The 15240-nt window shown below is 40.9% G+C and overlaps 8 non-coding genes across 8 annotated transcripts; all 8 read left to right on the forward strand.

The window, feature by feature from the left end:
* The first annotated feature begins 464 nt into the window (after positions 1-464).
* trnas-aga lies at positions 465-546 on the forward strand. Its single transcript has one exon. It is a non-coding gene; the product is annotated as a tRNA-Ser (tRNA).
* Positions 547-2292: 1746 nt separating this feature from the next.
* On the forward strand, positions 2293-2374 carry trnas-aga. The gene has a single exon. It is a non-coding gene; the product is annotated as a tRNA-Ser (tRNA).
* Positions 2375-5557: 3183 nt separating this feature from the next.
* Positions 5558-5640, forward strand: trnal-cag. The gene has a single exon. It is a non-coding gene; the product is annotated as a tRNA-Leu (tRNA).
* Positions 5641-7786: 2146 nt separating this feature from the next.
* trnas-aga lies at positions 7787-7868 on the forward strand. Its single transcript has one exon. It is a non-coding gene; the product is annotated as a tRNA-Ser (tRNA).
* Positions 7869-9614: 1746 nt separating this feature from the next.
* Positions 9615-9696, forward strand: trnas-aga. Its single transcript has one exon. It is a non-coding gene; the product is annotated as a tRNA-Ser (tRNA).
* A 3185-nt stretch (positions 9697-12881) lies between these two features.
* trnal-cag lies at positions 12882-12964 on the forward strand. The gene has a single exon. It is a non-coding gene; the product is annotated as a tRNA-Leu (tRNA).
* A 306-nt stretch (positions 12965-13270) lies between these two features.
* On the forward strand, positions 13271-13352 carry trnas-aga. The gene has a single exon. It is a non-coding gene; the product is annotated as a tRNA-Ser (tRNA).
* A 1357-nt stretch (positions 13353-14709) lies between these two features.
* On the forward strand, positions 14710-14792 carry trnal-cag. Its single transcript has one exon. It is a non-coding gene; the product is annotated as a tRNA-Leu (tRNA).
* The last annotated feature ends 448 nt before the right edge of the window (positions 14793-15240 follow it).

Here is a 15240-nt window from a genome sequence, read left to right on the forward strand (position 1 = left end):
GTGATTTTAGAGCGTTGTTCATATTTCTACTTTTACCGCATACACTTTAACCCGATACCCAGTTACTGTGCTGTAGTCAGGATGGCCGAGCGGTCTAAGGCGCTGCGTTCAGGTCGCAGTCTCCCATGGAGGCGTAGGTTCAAATCCCACTTCTGACAGTTTTTTAGTGCCTCTCAGGAGTCATGCTGCTCAGCAGTAATAATAAGAATGATGAAATAACAACTTCACACAGTGAAATAACAATTCATAATAAACACTCTCAAATGCAGACCTTCTGGAGCTGAGCAAAGATCAAGGTTAAATAAGAAAACAGCTGGACTTAATAACAAATGAATGAGGGGAACATTTTGTGTTATTGCATTATAATGAGTTACTGCATTATCTTTCAGTTGTTAAATTTCACTTTCTGTAGGCTATGCCTGTTGGCCCATTCACTCCTAACAAGCTTGTTTTCTTCTGTCAATGTTGTCGTGGCCGAGTGGTTAAGGCGATGGACTAGAAATCCATTAGGATCTTCCTGCGCAGGTTCAAATCCTGCCGACAACGAAAATGCATTTTTTTGACCCCTCCGGAGGTTGAAGTTTAGTCGTGTTTCTTATACCAATCGCATCCTCTCAGATCTCCGCAAGTACATAGGGATTAGTTGTCCATTTGGGATAGGACTGCAGGCCATCTGTCCCACTTCACACCTTTACACACCTGGTTATCCAGCCTTCTAGCTCTATAGGCCACAGTAGCATAGGTTACAGGTTTGTAGTCAAGCCACAGATTTCAGGTGAGATCCCATGATACACTCAACAATACAACAACACGATTCTCATGAATAACCATGAAGCCATTTGCTAAGATTTCCCCCATTTTGACATGTGGAAACCTGTTGTCACTCTTACCCTGACGGGAAGCTCCAGACACTTTTTTGGTCCTATCTGAGGCATTTTTAAATTCATGTCAAATTGGCCATATTCTGAAGACACTCTTATAGTCTGCAGGGTAATCGAACTGGCCACATCTAAAGTCAAGCCACAGGTAACAGGTGAGAAACCTTGTTAAACCCTAAAAGAAAAAGAAAAAACTTGATTGCATTGAAAATAACCATTAAGTCATTCAGGTCGCAGACTCCCCTATAGGCATGGTTTGAAACCCCCTCCTGACAATTTTTTAGTGCCTGCATGTCATGCACCTTTGTAAAATCCAGTTGAAAAATAAATGACTTAAGGTAACGTAAATGACACCTAGTTAATATGAGTAGTGAATAACTATCGTATTTTTAATATTCTGCAAAAACAGCTAGTTGATGAGAGGCTGAAAGAGAATTGCAAGAATCGCGCAATTTCACAGGCGGGCCCCAAACAGGCAAATAACAAAAATAATCTCGGAACGCAGAACTCGTCGGTCGTTGTCAGTGGATTGTATTGGCGGGAAGAACAAAAATATCGTCTGCAGGGTAATCGAAGTCGCCGCATCTAATGTCAAGTCACAGGTGAGCTGCCTTGTTAAACCCTAAAAATAAATAATAACACGATTGCGTTGAAATGACCCATTAAGCCATTTGTAAGGATTTCCCCCATGTGGACCTGTTGTCACTCTTACCCTGATGGTTGCTGATATTTCCAGACACTTTTTCAGTCTTATCTAAGGAATTTTATCATTTATATCAGAATGGCCATATTCTGATGCCAGTTTAGCGCTCATTCAAGGACGATTTACTACTCTTTCCCATTGAAGGCCATATTGAGGTTAAATCAATGACTGGACTTTTTAATTTATAAAAACAAATGACTATTGAAAGTGCAAGTCAGTATCGTGCATAGTTGTTCTGGTCTCTGTGGTGATTTTAGAGCGTTGTTCATATTTCTACTTTTACCGCATACACTTTAACCCGATACCCAGTTACTGTGCTGTAGTCAGGATGGCCGAGCGGTCTAAGGTGCTGCGTTCAGGACGCAGTCTCCCATGGAGGCGTGGGTTCAAATCCCACTTCTGACAGTTTTTTAGTGCCTCTCAGGAGTCATGCTGCTCAGCAGTAATAATAAGAATGATGAAATAACAACTTCACACAGTGAAATAACAATTCATAATAAACACTCTCAAATGCAGACCTTCTGGAGCTGAGCAAAGATCAAGGTTAAATAAGAAAACAGCTGGACTTAATAACAAATGAATGAGGGGAACATTTTGTGTTATTGCATTATAATGAGTTACTGCATTATCTTTCAGTTGTTAAATTTCACTTTCTGTAGGCTATGCCTGTTGGCCCATTCACTCCTAACAAGCTTGTTTTCTTCTGTCAATGTTGTCGTGGCCGAGTGGTTAAGGCGATGGACTAGAAATCCATTAGGATCTTCCTGTGCAGGTTCAAATCCTGCCGACAACGAAAATGCATTTTTTTGACCCCTCCGGAGGTTGAAGTTTAGTCGTGTTTCTTATACCAATCGCATCCTCTCAGATCTCCGCAAGTACATAGGGATTAGTTGTCCATTTGGGATAGGACTGCAGGCCATCTGTCCCACTTCACACCTTTACACACCTGGTTATCCAGCCTTCTAGCTCTATAGGCCACAGTAGCATAGGTTACAGGTTTGTAGTCAAGCCACAGATTTCAGGTGAGATCCCATGATACACTCAACAATACAACAACACGATTCTCATGAATAACCATGAAGCCATTTGCTAAGATTTCCCCCATTTTGACATGTGGAAACCTGTTGTCACTCTTACCCTGACGGGAAGCTCCAGACACTTTTTTGGTCCTATCTGAGGCATTTTTAAATTCATGTCAAATTGGCCATATTCTGAAGACACTCTTATAGTCTGCAGGGTAATCGAACTGGCCACATCTAAAGTCAAGCCACAGGTAACAGGTGAGAAACCTTGTTAAACCCTAAAAGAAAAAGAAAAAACTTGATTGCATTGAAAATAACCATTAAGTCATTCAGGTCGCAGACTCCCCTATAGGCATGGTTTGAAACCCCCTCCTGACAATTTTTTAGTGCCTGCATGTCATGCACCTTTGTAAAATCCAGTTGAAAAATAAATGACTTAAGGTAACGTAAATGACACCTAGTTAATATGAGTAGTGAATAACTATCGTATTTTTAATATTCTGCAAAAACAGCTAGTTGATGAGAGGCTGAAAGAGAATTGCAAGAATCGCGCAATTTCACAGGCGGGCCCCAAACAGGCAAATAACAAAAATAATCTCGGAACGCAGAACTCGTCGGTCGTTGTCAGTGGATTGTATTGGCGGGAAGAACAAAAATATCGTCTGCAGGGTAATCGAAGTCGCCGCATCTAATGTCAAGTCACAGGTGAGCTGCCTTGTTAAACCCTAAAAATAAATAATAACACGATTGCGTTGAAATGACCCATTAAGCCATTTGTAAGGATTTCCCCCATGTGGACCTGTTGTCACTCTTACCCTGATGGTTGCTGATATTTCCAGACACTTTTTCAGTCTTATCTAAGGAATTTTATCATTTATATCAGAATGGCCATATTCTGATGCCAGTTTAGCGCTCATTCAAGGACGATTTACTACTCTTTCCCATTGAAGGCCATATTGAGGTTAAATCAATGACTGGACTTTTTAATTTATAAAAACAAATGACTATTGAAAGTGCAAGTCAGTATCGTGCATAGTTGTTCTGGTCTCTGTGGTGATTTTAGAGCGTTGTTCATATTTCTACTTTTACCGCATACACTTTAACCCGATACCCAGTTACTGTGCTGTAGTCAGGATGGCCGAGCGGTCTAAGGTGCTGCGTTCAGGACGCAGTCTCCCATGGAGGCGTGGGTTCAAATCCCACTTCTGACAGTTTTTTAGTGCCTCTCAGGAGTCATGCTGCTCAGCAGTAATAATAAGAATGATGAAATAACAACTTCACACAGTGAAATAACAATTCATAATAAACACTCTCAAATGCAGACCTTCTGGAGCTGAGCAAAGATCAAGGTTAAATAAGAAAACAGCTGGACTTAATAACAAATGAATGAGGGGAACATTTTGTGTTATTGCATTATAATGAGTTACTGCATTATCTTTCAGTTGTTAAATTTCACTTTATGTAGGCTATGGCTGTTGGCCCATTCACTCCTAACAAGCCTGTTTTCTTCTGTCGACGTTGTCGTGGCCGAGTGGTTAAGGCGATGGACTAGAAATCCATTAGGATCTTCCTGCGCAGGTTCAAATCCTGCCGACAATGAAAATGCATTTTTTTGACCCCTCCGGAGGTTGAAGTTTAGTCGTGTTTCTTATACCAATCGCATCCTCTCAGATCTCCGCAAGTACATAGGGATTAGTTGTCCATTTGGGATAGGACTGCAGGCCATCTATCCCACTTCACACCTTTACACACCTGGTTATCCAGCCTTCTAGCTCTATAGGCCACAGTAGCATAGGTTACAGGTTTGTAGTCAAGCCACAGATTTCAGGTGAGATCCCATGATACACTCAACAATACAACAACACGATTCTCATGAATAACCATGAAGCCATTTGCTAAGATTTCCCCCATTTTGACATGTGGAAACCTGTTGTCACTCTTACCCTGACGGGAAGCTCCAGACACTTTTTTGGTCCTATCTGAGGCATTTTTAAATTCATGTCAAATTGGCCATATTCTGAAGACACTCTTAGGCTGCAGGGTAATCGAACTGGCCACATCTAAAGTCAAGCCACAGGTAACAGGTGAGAAACCTTGTTAAACCCTAAAAGAAAAAGAAAAAACTTGATTGCATTGAAAATAACCATTAAGTCATTCAGGTCGCAGACTCCCCTATAGGCATGGTTTGAAACCCCCTCCTGACAATTTTTTAGCGCCTGCATGTCATGCACCTTTGTAAAATCCAGTTGAAAAATAAATGACTTAAGGTAACGTAAATGACACCTAGTTAATATGAGTAGTGAATAACTATCGTATTTTTAATATTCTGCAAAAACAGCTAGTTGATGAGAGGCTGAAAGAGAATTGCAAGAATCGCGCAATTTCACAGGCGGGCCCCAAACAGGCAAATAAAAAAAATAATCTCGGAACGCAGAACTCGTCGGTCGTTGTCAGTGGATTGTATTGGCGGGAAGAACAAAAATATCGTCTGCAGGGTAATCGAAGTCGCCGCATCTAATGTCAAGTCACAGGTGAGCTGCCTTGTTAAACCCTAAAAATAAATAATAACACGATTGTGTTGAAATGACCCATTAAGCCATTTGTAAGGATTTCCCCCATGTGGACCTGTTGTCACTCTTACCCTGATGGTTGCTGATATTTCCAGACACTTTTTCAGTCTTATCTGAGGAATTTTATCATTTATATCAGAATGGCCATATTCTGATGCCAGTTTAGCGCTCATTCAATGACGATTTACTACTCTTTCCCATTGAAGGCCATATTGAGGTTAAATCAATGACTGGACTTTTTAATTTATAAAAACAAATGACTATTGAAAGTGCAAGTCAGTATCGTGCATAGTTGTTCTGGTCTCTGTGGTGATTTTAGAGCGTTGTTCATATTTCTACTTTTACCGCATACACTTTAACCCGATACCCAGTTACTGTGCTGTAGTCAGGATGGCCGAGCGGTCTAAGGCGCTGCGTTCAGGTCGCAGTCTCCCATGGAGGCGTGGGTTCAAATCCCACTTCTGACAGTTTTTTAGTGCCTCTTAGGAGTCATGCTGCTCAGCAGTAATAATAAGAATGATGAAATAACAACTTCACACAGTGAAATAACAATTCATAATAAACACTCTCAAATGCAGACCTTCTGGAGCTGAGCAAAGATCAAGGTTAAATAAGAAAACAGCTGGACTTAATAACAAATTAATGAGGGGAACATTTTGTGTTATTGCATTATAATGAGTAATGAGTAATTATAATGCATTATCTTTCAGTTGTTAAATTTCACTTTCTGTAGGCTATGCCTGTTGGCCCATTCACTCCTAACAAGCCTGTTTTCTTCTGTCAACGTTGTCGTGGCCGAGTGGTTAAGGCGATGGACTAGAAATCCATTAGGATCTTCCTGCGCAGGTTCAAATCCTGCCGACAATGAAAATGCATTTTTTTGACCCCTCCCGAGGTTGAAGTTTAGTCGTGTTTCTTATACCAATCGCATCCTCTCAGATCTCCGCAAGTACATAGGGATTAGTTGTCCATTTGGGATAGGACTGCAGGCCATCTATCCCACTTCACACCTTTACACACCTGGTTATCCAGCCTTCTAGCTCTATAGGCCACAGTTGCATAGGTTACAGGTTTGTAGTCAAGCCACAGATTTCAGGTGAGATCCCATGATACACTCAACAATACAACAACACGATTCTCATGAATAACCATTAAGCCATTTGCTAAGATTTCCCCCATTTTGACATGTGGAAACCTGTTGTCACTCTTACCCTGACGGGAAGCTCCAGACACTTTTTTGGTCCTATCTGAGGCATTTTTAAATTCATGTCAAATTGGCCATATTCTGAAGACACTCTTATAGTCTGCAGGGTAATCCAACTGGCCACATCTAAAGTCAAGCCACAGGTAACAGGTGAGAAACCTTGTTAAACCCTAAAAGAAAAAGAAAAAACTTGATTGCATTGAAAATAACCATTAAGTCATTCAGGTCGCAGACTCCCCTATAGGCATGGTTTGAAACCCCCTCCTGACAACTTTTTAGCGCCTGCATGTCATGCACCTTTGTAAAATCCAGTTGAAAAATAAATGACTTAAGGTAACGTAAATGACACCTAGTTAATATGAGTAGTGAATAACTATCGTATTTTTAATATTCTGCAAAAACAGCTAGTTGATGAGAGGCTGAAAGAGAATTGCAAGAATCGCGCAATTTCACAGGCGGGCCCCAAACAGGCAAATAACAAAAATAATCTCGGAACGCAGAACTCGTCGGTCGTTGTCAGTGGATTGTATTGGCGGGAAGAACAAAAATATCGTCTGCAGGGTAATCGAAGTCGCCAAATCTAATGTCAAGTCACAGGTGAGCTGCCTTGTTAAACCCTAAAAATAAATAATAACACGATTGCGTTGAAATGACCCATTAAGCCATTTGTAAGGATTTCCCCCATGTGGACCTGTTGTCACTCTTACCCTGATGGTTGCTGATATTTCCAGACACTTTTTCAGTCTTATCTGAGGAATTTTATCATTTATATCAGAATGGCCATATTCTGATGCCAGTTTAGCGCTCATTCAATGGCGATTTACTACTCTTTCCCATTGAAGGCCATATTGAGGTTAAATCAATGAATGGACTTTTTAATTTATAAAAACAAATGACTATTGAAAGTGCAAGTCAGTATCGTGCATAGTTGTTCTGGTCTCTGTGGTGATTTTAGAGCGTTGTTCATATTTCTACTTTTACCGCATACACTTTAACCCGATACCCAATTACTGTGCTGTAGTCAGGATGGCCGAGCGGTCTAAGGCGCTGCGTTCAGGTCACAGTCTCCCATGGAGGCGTGGGTTCAAATCCCACTTCTGACAGTTTTTTAGTGCCTCTCAGGAGTCATGCTGCTCAGCAGTAATAATAAGAATGATGAAATAACAACTTCACACAGTGAAATAACAATTCATAATAAACACTCTCAAATGCAGACCTTCTGGAGCTGAGCAAAGATCAAGGTTAAATAAGAAAACAGCTGGACTTAATAACAAATTAATGAGGGGAACATTTTGTGTTATTGCATTATAATGAGTTACTGCATTATCTTTCAGTTGTTAAATTTCACTTTCTGTAGGCTATGCCTGTTGGCCCATTCACTCCTAACAAGCTTGTTTTCTTCTGTCAACGTTGTCGTGGCCGAGTGGTTAAGGCGATGGACTAGAAATCCATTAGGATCTTCCTGCGCAGGTTCAAATCCTGCCGACAACGAAAATGCATTTTTTTGACCCCTCCCGAGGTTGAAGTTTAGTCGTGTTTCTTATACCAATCGCATCCTCTCAGATCTCCGCAAGTACATAGGGATTAGTTGTCCATTTGGGATAGGACTGCAGGCCATCTATCCCACTTCACACCTTTACACACCTGGTTATCCAGCCTACTAGCTCTCTAGGCCACAGTAGCATAGGTTACAGGTTTGTAGTCAAGCCACAGATTTCAGGTGAGATCCCATGATACACTCAACAATACAACAACACGATTCTCATGAATAACCATGAAGCCATTTGCTAAGATTTCCCCCATTTTGACATGTGGAAACCTGTTGTCACTCTTACCCTGACGGGAAGCTCCAGACACTTTTTTGGTCCTATCTGAGGCATTTTTAAATTCATGTCAAATTGGCCATATTCTGAAGACACTCTTATAGTCTGCAGGGTAATCCAACTGGCCACATCTAAAGTCAAGCCACAGGTAACAGGTGAGAAACCTTGTTAAACCCTAAAAGAAAAAGAAAAAACTCGATTGCATTGAAAATAACCATTAAGTCATTCAGGTCGCAGACTCCCCTATAGGCATGGTTTGAAACCCCCTCCTGACAACTTTTTAGCGCCTGCATGTCATGCACCTTTGTAAAATCCAGTTGAAAAATAAATGACTTAAGGTAACGAAAATGACACCTAGTTAATATGAGTAGTGAATAACTATCGTATTTGTAATATTCTGCAAAAACAGCTAGTTGATGAGAGGCTGAAAGAGAATTGCAAGAATCGCGCAATTTCACAGGCGGGCCCCAAACAGGCAAATAACAAAAATAATCTCGGAACGCAGAACTCGTCGGTCGTTGTCAGTGGATTGTATTGGCGGGAAGAACAAAAATATCGTCTGCAGGGTAATCGAAGTCGCCAAATCTAATGTCAAGTCACAGGTGAGCTGCCTTGTTAAACCCTAAAAATAAATAATAACACGATTGCGTTGAAATGACCCATTAAGCCATTTGTAAGGATTTCCCCCATGTGGACCTGTTGTCACTCTTACCCTGATGGTTGCTGATATTTCCAGACACTTTTTCAGTCTTATCTGAGGAATTTTATCATTTATATCAGAATGGCCATATTCTGATGCCAGTTTAGCGCTCATTCAATGGCGATTTACTACTCTTTCCCATTGAAGGCCATATTGAGGTTAAATCAATGAATGGACTTTTTAATTTATAAAAACAAATGACTATTGAAAGTGCAAGTCAGTATCGTGCATAGTTGTTCTGGTCTCTGTGGTGATTTTAGAGCGTTGTTCATATTTCTACTTTTACCGCATACACTTTAACCCGATACCCAATTACTGTGCTGTAGTCAGGATGGCCGAGCGGTCTAAGGCGCTGCGTTCAGGTCACAGTCTCCCATGGAGGCGTGGGTTCAAATCCCACTTCTGACAGTTTTTTAGTGCCTCTCAGGAGTCATGCTGCTCAGCAGTAATAATAAGAATGATGAAATAACAACTTCACACAGTGAAATAACAATTCATAATAAACACTCTCAAATGCAGACCTTCTGGAGCTGAGCAAAGATCAAGGTTAAATAAGAAAACAGCTGGACTTAATAACAAATTAATGAGGGGAACATTTTGTGTTATTGCATTATAATGAGTTACTGCATTATCTTTCAGTTGTTAAATTTCACTTTCTGTAGGCTATGCCTGTTGGCCCATTCACTCCTAACAAGCTTGTTTTCTTCTGTCAACGTTGTCGTGGCCGAGTGGTTAAGGCGATGGACTAGAAATCCATTAGGATCTTCCTGCGCAGGTTCAAATCCTGCCGACAACGAAAATGCATTTTTTTGACCCCTCCCGAGGTTGAAGTTTAGTCGTGTTTCTTATACCAATCGCATCCTCTCAGATCTCCGCAAGTACATAGGGATTAGTTGTCCATTTGGGATAGGACTGCAGGCCATCTATCCCACTTCACACCTTTACACACCTGGTTATCCAGCCTACTAGCTCTCTAGGCCACAGTAGCATAGGTTACAGGTTTGTAGTCAAGCCACAGATTTCAGGTGAGATCCCATGATACACTCAACAATACAACAACACGATTCTCATGAATAACCATGAAGCCATTTGCTAAGATTTCCCCCATTTTGACATGTGGAAACCTGTTGTCACTCTTACCCTGACGGGAAGCTCCAGACACTTTTTTGGTCCTATCTGAGGCATTTTTAAATTCATGTCAAATTGGCCATATTCTGAAGACACTCTTATAGTCTGCAGGGTAATCCAACTGGCCACATCTAAAGTCAAGCCACAGGTAACAGGTGAGAAACCTTGTTAAACCCTAAAAGAAAAAGAAAAAACTCGATTGCATTGAAAATAACCATTAAGTCATTCAGGTCGCAGACTCCCCTATAGGCATGGTTTGAAACCCCCTCCTGACAACTTTTTAGCGCCTGCATGTCATGCACCTTTGTAAAATCCAGTTGAAAAATAAATGACTTAAGGTAACGAAAATGACACCTAGTTAATATGAGTAGTGAATAACTATCGTATTTTTAATATTCTGCAAAAACAGCTAGTTGATGAGAGGCTGAAAGAGAATTGCAAGAATCGCGCAATTTCACAGGCAGGCCCCAAACAGGCAAATAACAAAAATAATCTCGGAACGCAGAACTCGTCGGTCGTTGTCAGTGGATTGTATTGGCGGGAAGAACAAAAATATCGTCTGCAGGGTAATCGAAGTCGCCGCATCTAATGTCAAGTCACAGGTGAGCTGCCTTGTTAAACCCTAAAAATAAATAATAACACGATTGCGTTGAAATGACCCATTAAGCCATTTGTAAGGATTTCCCCCATGTGGACCTGTTGTCACTCTTACCCTGATGGTTGCTGATATTTCCAGACACTTTTTCAGTCTTATCTGAGGAATTTTATCATTTATATCAGAATGGCCATATTCTGATGCCAGTTTAGCGCTCATTCAATGACGATTTACTACTCTTTCCCATTGAAGGCCATATTGAGGTTAAATCAATGACTGGACTTTTTAATTTATAAAAACAAATGACTATTGAAAGTGCAAGTCAGTATCGTGCATAGTTGTTCTGGTCTCTGTGGTGATTTTAGAGCGTTGTTCATATTTCTACTTTTACCGCATACACTTTAACCCGATACCCAGTTACTGTGCTGTAGTCAGGATGGCCGAGCGTTCTAAGGCGCTGCGTTCAGGTCGCAGTCTCCCATGGAGGCGTGGGTTCAAATCCCACTTCTGACAGTTTTTTAGTGCCTCTCAGGAGTCATGCTGCTCAGCAGTAATAATAAGAATGATGAAATAACAACTTCACACAGTGAAATAGCAATTCATAATAAACACTCTCAAATGCAGACCTTCTGGAGCTGAGCAAAGATCAAGGTTAAATAAGAAAACAGCTGGACTTAATAACAAATGAATGAGGGGAACATTTTGTGTTATTGCATTATAATGAGTTACTGCATTATCTTTCAGTTGTTAAATTTCACTTTCTGTAGGCTATGCCTGTTGGCCCATTCACTCCTAACAAGCCTGTTTTCTTCTGTCAACGTTGTCGTGGCCGAGTGGTTAAGGCGATGGACTAGAAATCCATTAGGATCTTCCTGCGCAGGTTCAAATCCTGCCGACAATGAAAATGCATTTTTTTGACCCCTCCAGGGGTTGAAGTTTAGTCGTGTTTCTTATACCAATCGCATCCTCTCAGATCTCCGCAAGTACATAGGGATTAGTTGTCCATTTGGGATAGGACTGCAGGCCATCTATCCCACTTCACACCTTTACACACCTGGTTATCCAGCCTTCTAGCTCTATAGGCCACAGTTGCATAGGTTACAGGTTTGTAGTCAAGCCACAGATTTCAGGTGAGATCCCATGATACACTCAACAATACAACAACACGATTCTCATGAATAATCATTAAGCCATTTGCTAAGATTTCCCCCATTTTGACATGTGGAAACCTGTTGTCACTCTTACCCTGACGGGAAGCTCCAGACACTTTTTTGGTCCTATCTGAGGCATTTTTAAATTCATGTCAAATTGGCCATATTCTGAAGACACTCTTATAGTCTGCAGGGTAATCGAACTGGCCACATCTAAAGTCAAGCCACAGGTAACAGGTGAGAAACCTTGTTAAACCCTAAAAGAAAAAGAAAAAACTTGATTGCATTGAAAATAACCATTAAGTCATTCAGGTCGCAGACTCCCCTATAGGCATGGTTTGAAACCCCCTCCTGACAACTTTTTAGCGCCTGCATGTCATGCACCTTTGTAAAATCCAGTTGAAAAATAAATGACTTAAGGTAACGTAAATGACACCTAGTTAATATGAGTAGTGAATAACTATCGTATTTGTAATATTCTGCAAAAACAGCTAGTTGATGAGAGGCTGAAAGAGAATTGCAAGAATCGCGCAATTTCACAGGCGGGCCCCAAACAGGCAAATAACAAAAATAATCTCGGAACGCAGAACTCGTCGGTCGTTGTCAGTGGATTGTATTGGCGGGAAGAACAAAAATATCGTCTGCAGGGTAATCGAAGTCGCCACATCTAATGTCAAGTCACAGGTGAGCTGCCTTGTTAAACCCTAAAAATAAATAATAACACGATTGCGTTAAAATGACTCATTAAGCCATTTGTAAGGATTTCCCCCATGTGGACCTGTTGTCACTCTTACCCTGATGGTTGCTGATATTTCCAGACACTTTTTCAGTCTTATCTGAGGAATTTTATCATTTATATCAGAATGGCCATATTCTGATGCCAGTTTAGCGCTCAATCAATGGCGATTTACTACTCTTTCCCATTGAAGGCCATATTGAGGTTAAATCAATGAATGGACTTTTTAATTTATAAAAACAAATGACTATTGAAAGTGCAAGTCAGTATCGTGCATAGTTGTTCTGGTCTCTGTGGTGATTTTAGAGCGTTGTTCATATTTCTACTTTTACCGCATACACTTTAACCCGATACCCAATTACTGTGCTGTAGTCAGGATGGCCGAGCGGTCTAAGGCGCTGCGTTCAGGTCGCAGTCTCCCATGGAGGCGTGGGTTCAAATCCCACTTCTGACAGTTTTTTAGTGCCTCTCAGGAGTCATGCTGCTCAGCAGTAATAATAAGAATGATGAAATAACAACTTCACACAGTGAAATAACAATTCATAATAAACACTCTCAAATGCAGACCTTCTGGAGCTGAGCAAAGATCAAGGTTAAATAAGAAAACAGCTGGACTTAATAACAAATTAATGAGGGGAACATTTTGTGTTATTGCATTATAATGAGTTACTGCATTATCTTTCAGTTGTTAAATTTCACTTTCTGTAGGCTATGCCTGTTGGCCCATTCACTCCTAACAAGCTTGTTTTCTTCTGTCAACGTTGTCGTGGCCGAGTGGTTAAGGCGATGGACTAGAAATCCATTAGGATCTTCCTGCGCAGGTTCAAATCCTGCTGACAACGAAAATGCATTTTTTTGACCCCTCCCGAGGTTGAAGTTTAGTCGTGTTTCTTATACCAATCGCATCCTCTCAGATCTCCGCAAGTACATAGGGATTAGTTGTCCATTTGGGATAGGACTGCAGGCCATCTATCCCACTTCACACCTTTACACACCTGGTTATCCAGCCTACTAGCTCTCTAGGCCACAGTAGCATAGGTTACAGGTTTGTAGTCAAGCCACAGATTTCAGGTGAGATCCCATGATACACTCAACAATACAACAACACGATTCTCATGAATAACCATGAAGCCATTTGCTAAGATTTCCCCCATTTTGACATGTGGAAACCTGTTGTCACTCTTACCCTGACGGGAAGCTCCAGACACTTTTTTGGTCCTATCTGAGGCATTTTTAAATTCATGTCAAATTGGCCATATTCTGAAGACACTCTTATAGTCTGCAGGGTAATCCAACTGGCCACATCTAAAGTCAAGCCACAGGTAACAGGTGAGAAACCTTGTTAAACCCTAAAAGAAAAAGAAAAAACTTGATTGCATTGAAAATAACCATTAAGTCATTCAGGTCGCAGACTCCCCTATAGGCATGGTTTGAAACCCCCTCCTGACAACTTTTTAGCGCCTGCATGTCATGCACCTTTGTAAAATCCAGTTGAAAAATAAATGACTTAAGGTAACGTAAATGACACCTAGTTAATATGAGTAGTGAATAACTATCGTATTTTTAATATTCTGCAAAAACAGCTAGTTGATGAGAGGCTGAAAGAGAATTGCAAGAATCGCGCAATTTCACAGGCGGGCCCCAAACAGGCAAATAACAAAAATAATCTCGGAACGCAGAACTCGTCGGTCGTTGTCAGTGGATTGTATTGGCGGGAAGAACAAAAATATCGTCTGCAGGGTAATCGAAGTCGCCAAATCTAATGTCAAGTCACAGGTGAGCTGCCTTGTTAAACCCTAAAAATAAATAATAACACGATTGCGTTGAAATGACCCATTAAGCCATTTGTAAGGATTTCCCCCATGTGGACCTGTTGTCACTCTTACCCTGATGGTTGCTGATATTTCCAGACACTTTTTCAGTCTTATCTGAGGAATTTTATCATTTATATCAGAATGGCCATATTCTGATGCCAGTTTAGCGCTCATTCAATGGCGATTTACTACTCTTTCCCATTGAAGGCCATATTGAGGTTAAATCAATGAATGGACTTTTTAATTTATAAAAACAAATGACTATTGAAAGTGCAAGTCAGTATCGTGCATAGTTGTTCTGGTCTCTGTGGTGATTTTAGTGCGTTGTTCATATTTCTACTTTTACCGCATACACTTTAACCCGATACCCAATTACTGTGCTGTAGTCAGGATGGCCGAGCGGTCTAAGGCGCTGCGTTCAGGTCGCAGTCTCCCATGGAGGCGTGGGTTCAAATCCCACTTCTGACAGTTTTTTAGTGCCTCTCAGGAGTCATGCTGCTCAGCAGTAATAATAAGAATGATGAAATAACAACTTCACACAGTGAAATAACAATTCATAATAAACACTCTCAAATGCAGACCTTCTGGAGCTGAGCAAAGATCAAGGTTAAATAAGAAAACAGCTGGACTTAATAACAAATTAATGAGGGGAACATTTTGTGTTATTGCATTATAATGAGTTACTGCATTATCTTTCAGTTGTTAAATTTCACTTTCTGTAGGCTATGCCTGTTGGCCCATTCACTCCTAACAAGCCTGTTTTCTTCTGTCAACGTTGTCGTGGCCGAGTCGTTAAGGCGATGGACTAGAAATCCATTAGGATCTTCCTGCGCAGGTTCAAATCCTGCCGACAATGAAAATGCATTTTTTTGACCCCTCCGGAGGTTGAAGTTTAGTCGTGTTTCTTATACCAATC

This window comes from Oncorhynchus mykiss, unplaced genomic scaffold (assembly GCF_013265735.2).
Source record: "Oncorhynchus mykiss isolate Arlee unplaced genomic scaffold, USDA_OmykA_1.1 un_scaffold_284, whole genome shotgun sequence".
In the NCBI taxonomy this organism is placed as follows: Eukaryota; Metazoa; Chordata; class Actinopteri; order Salmoniformes; family Salmonidae; genus Oncorhynchus; species Oncorhynchus mykiss.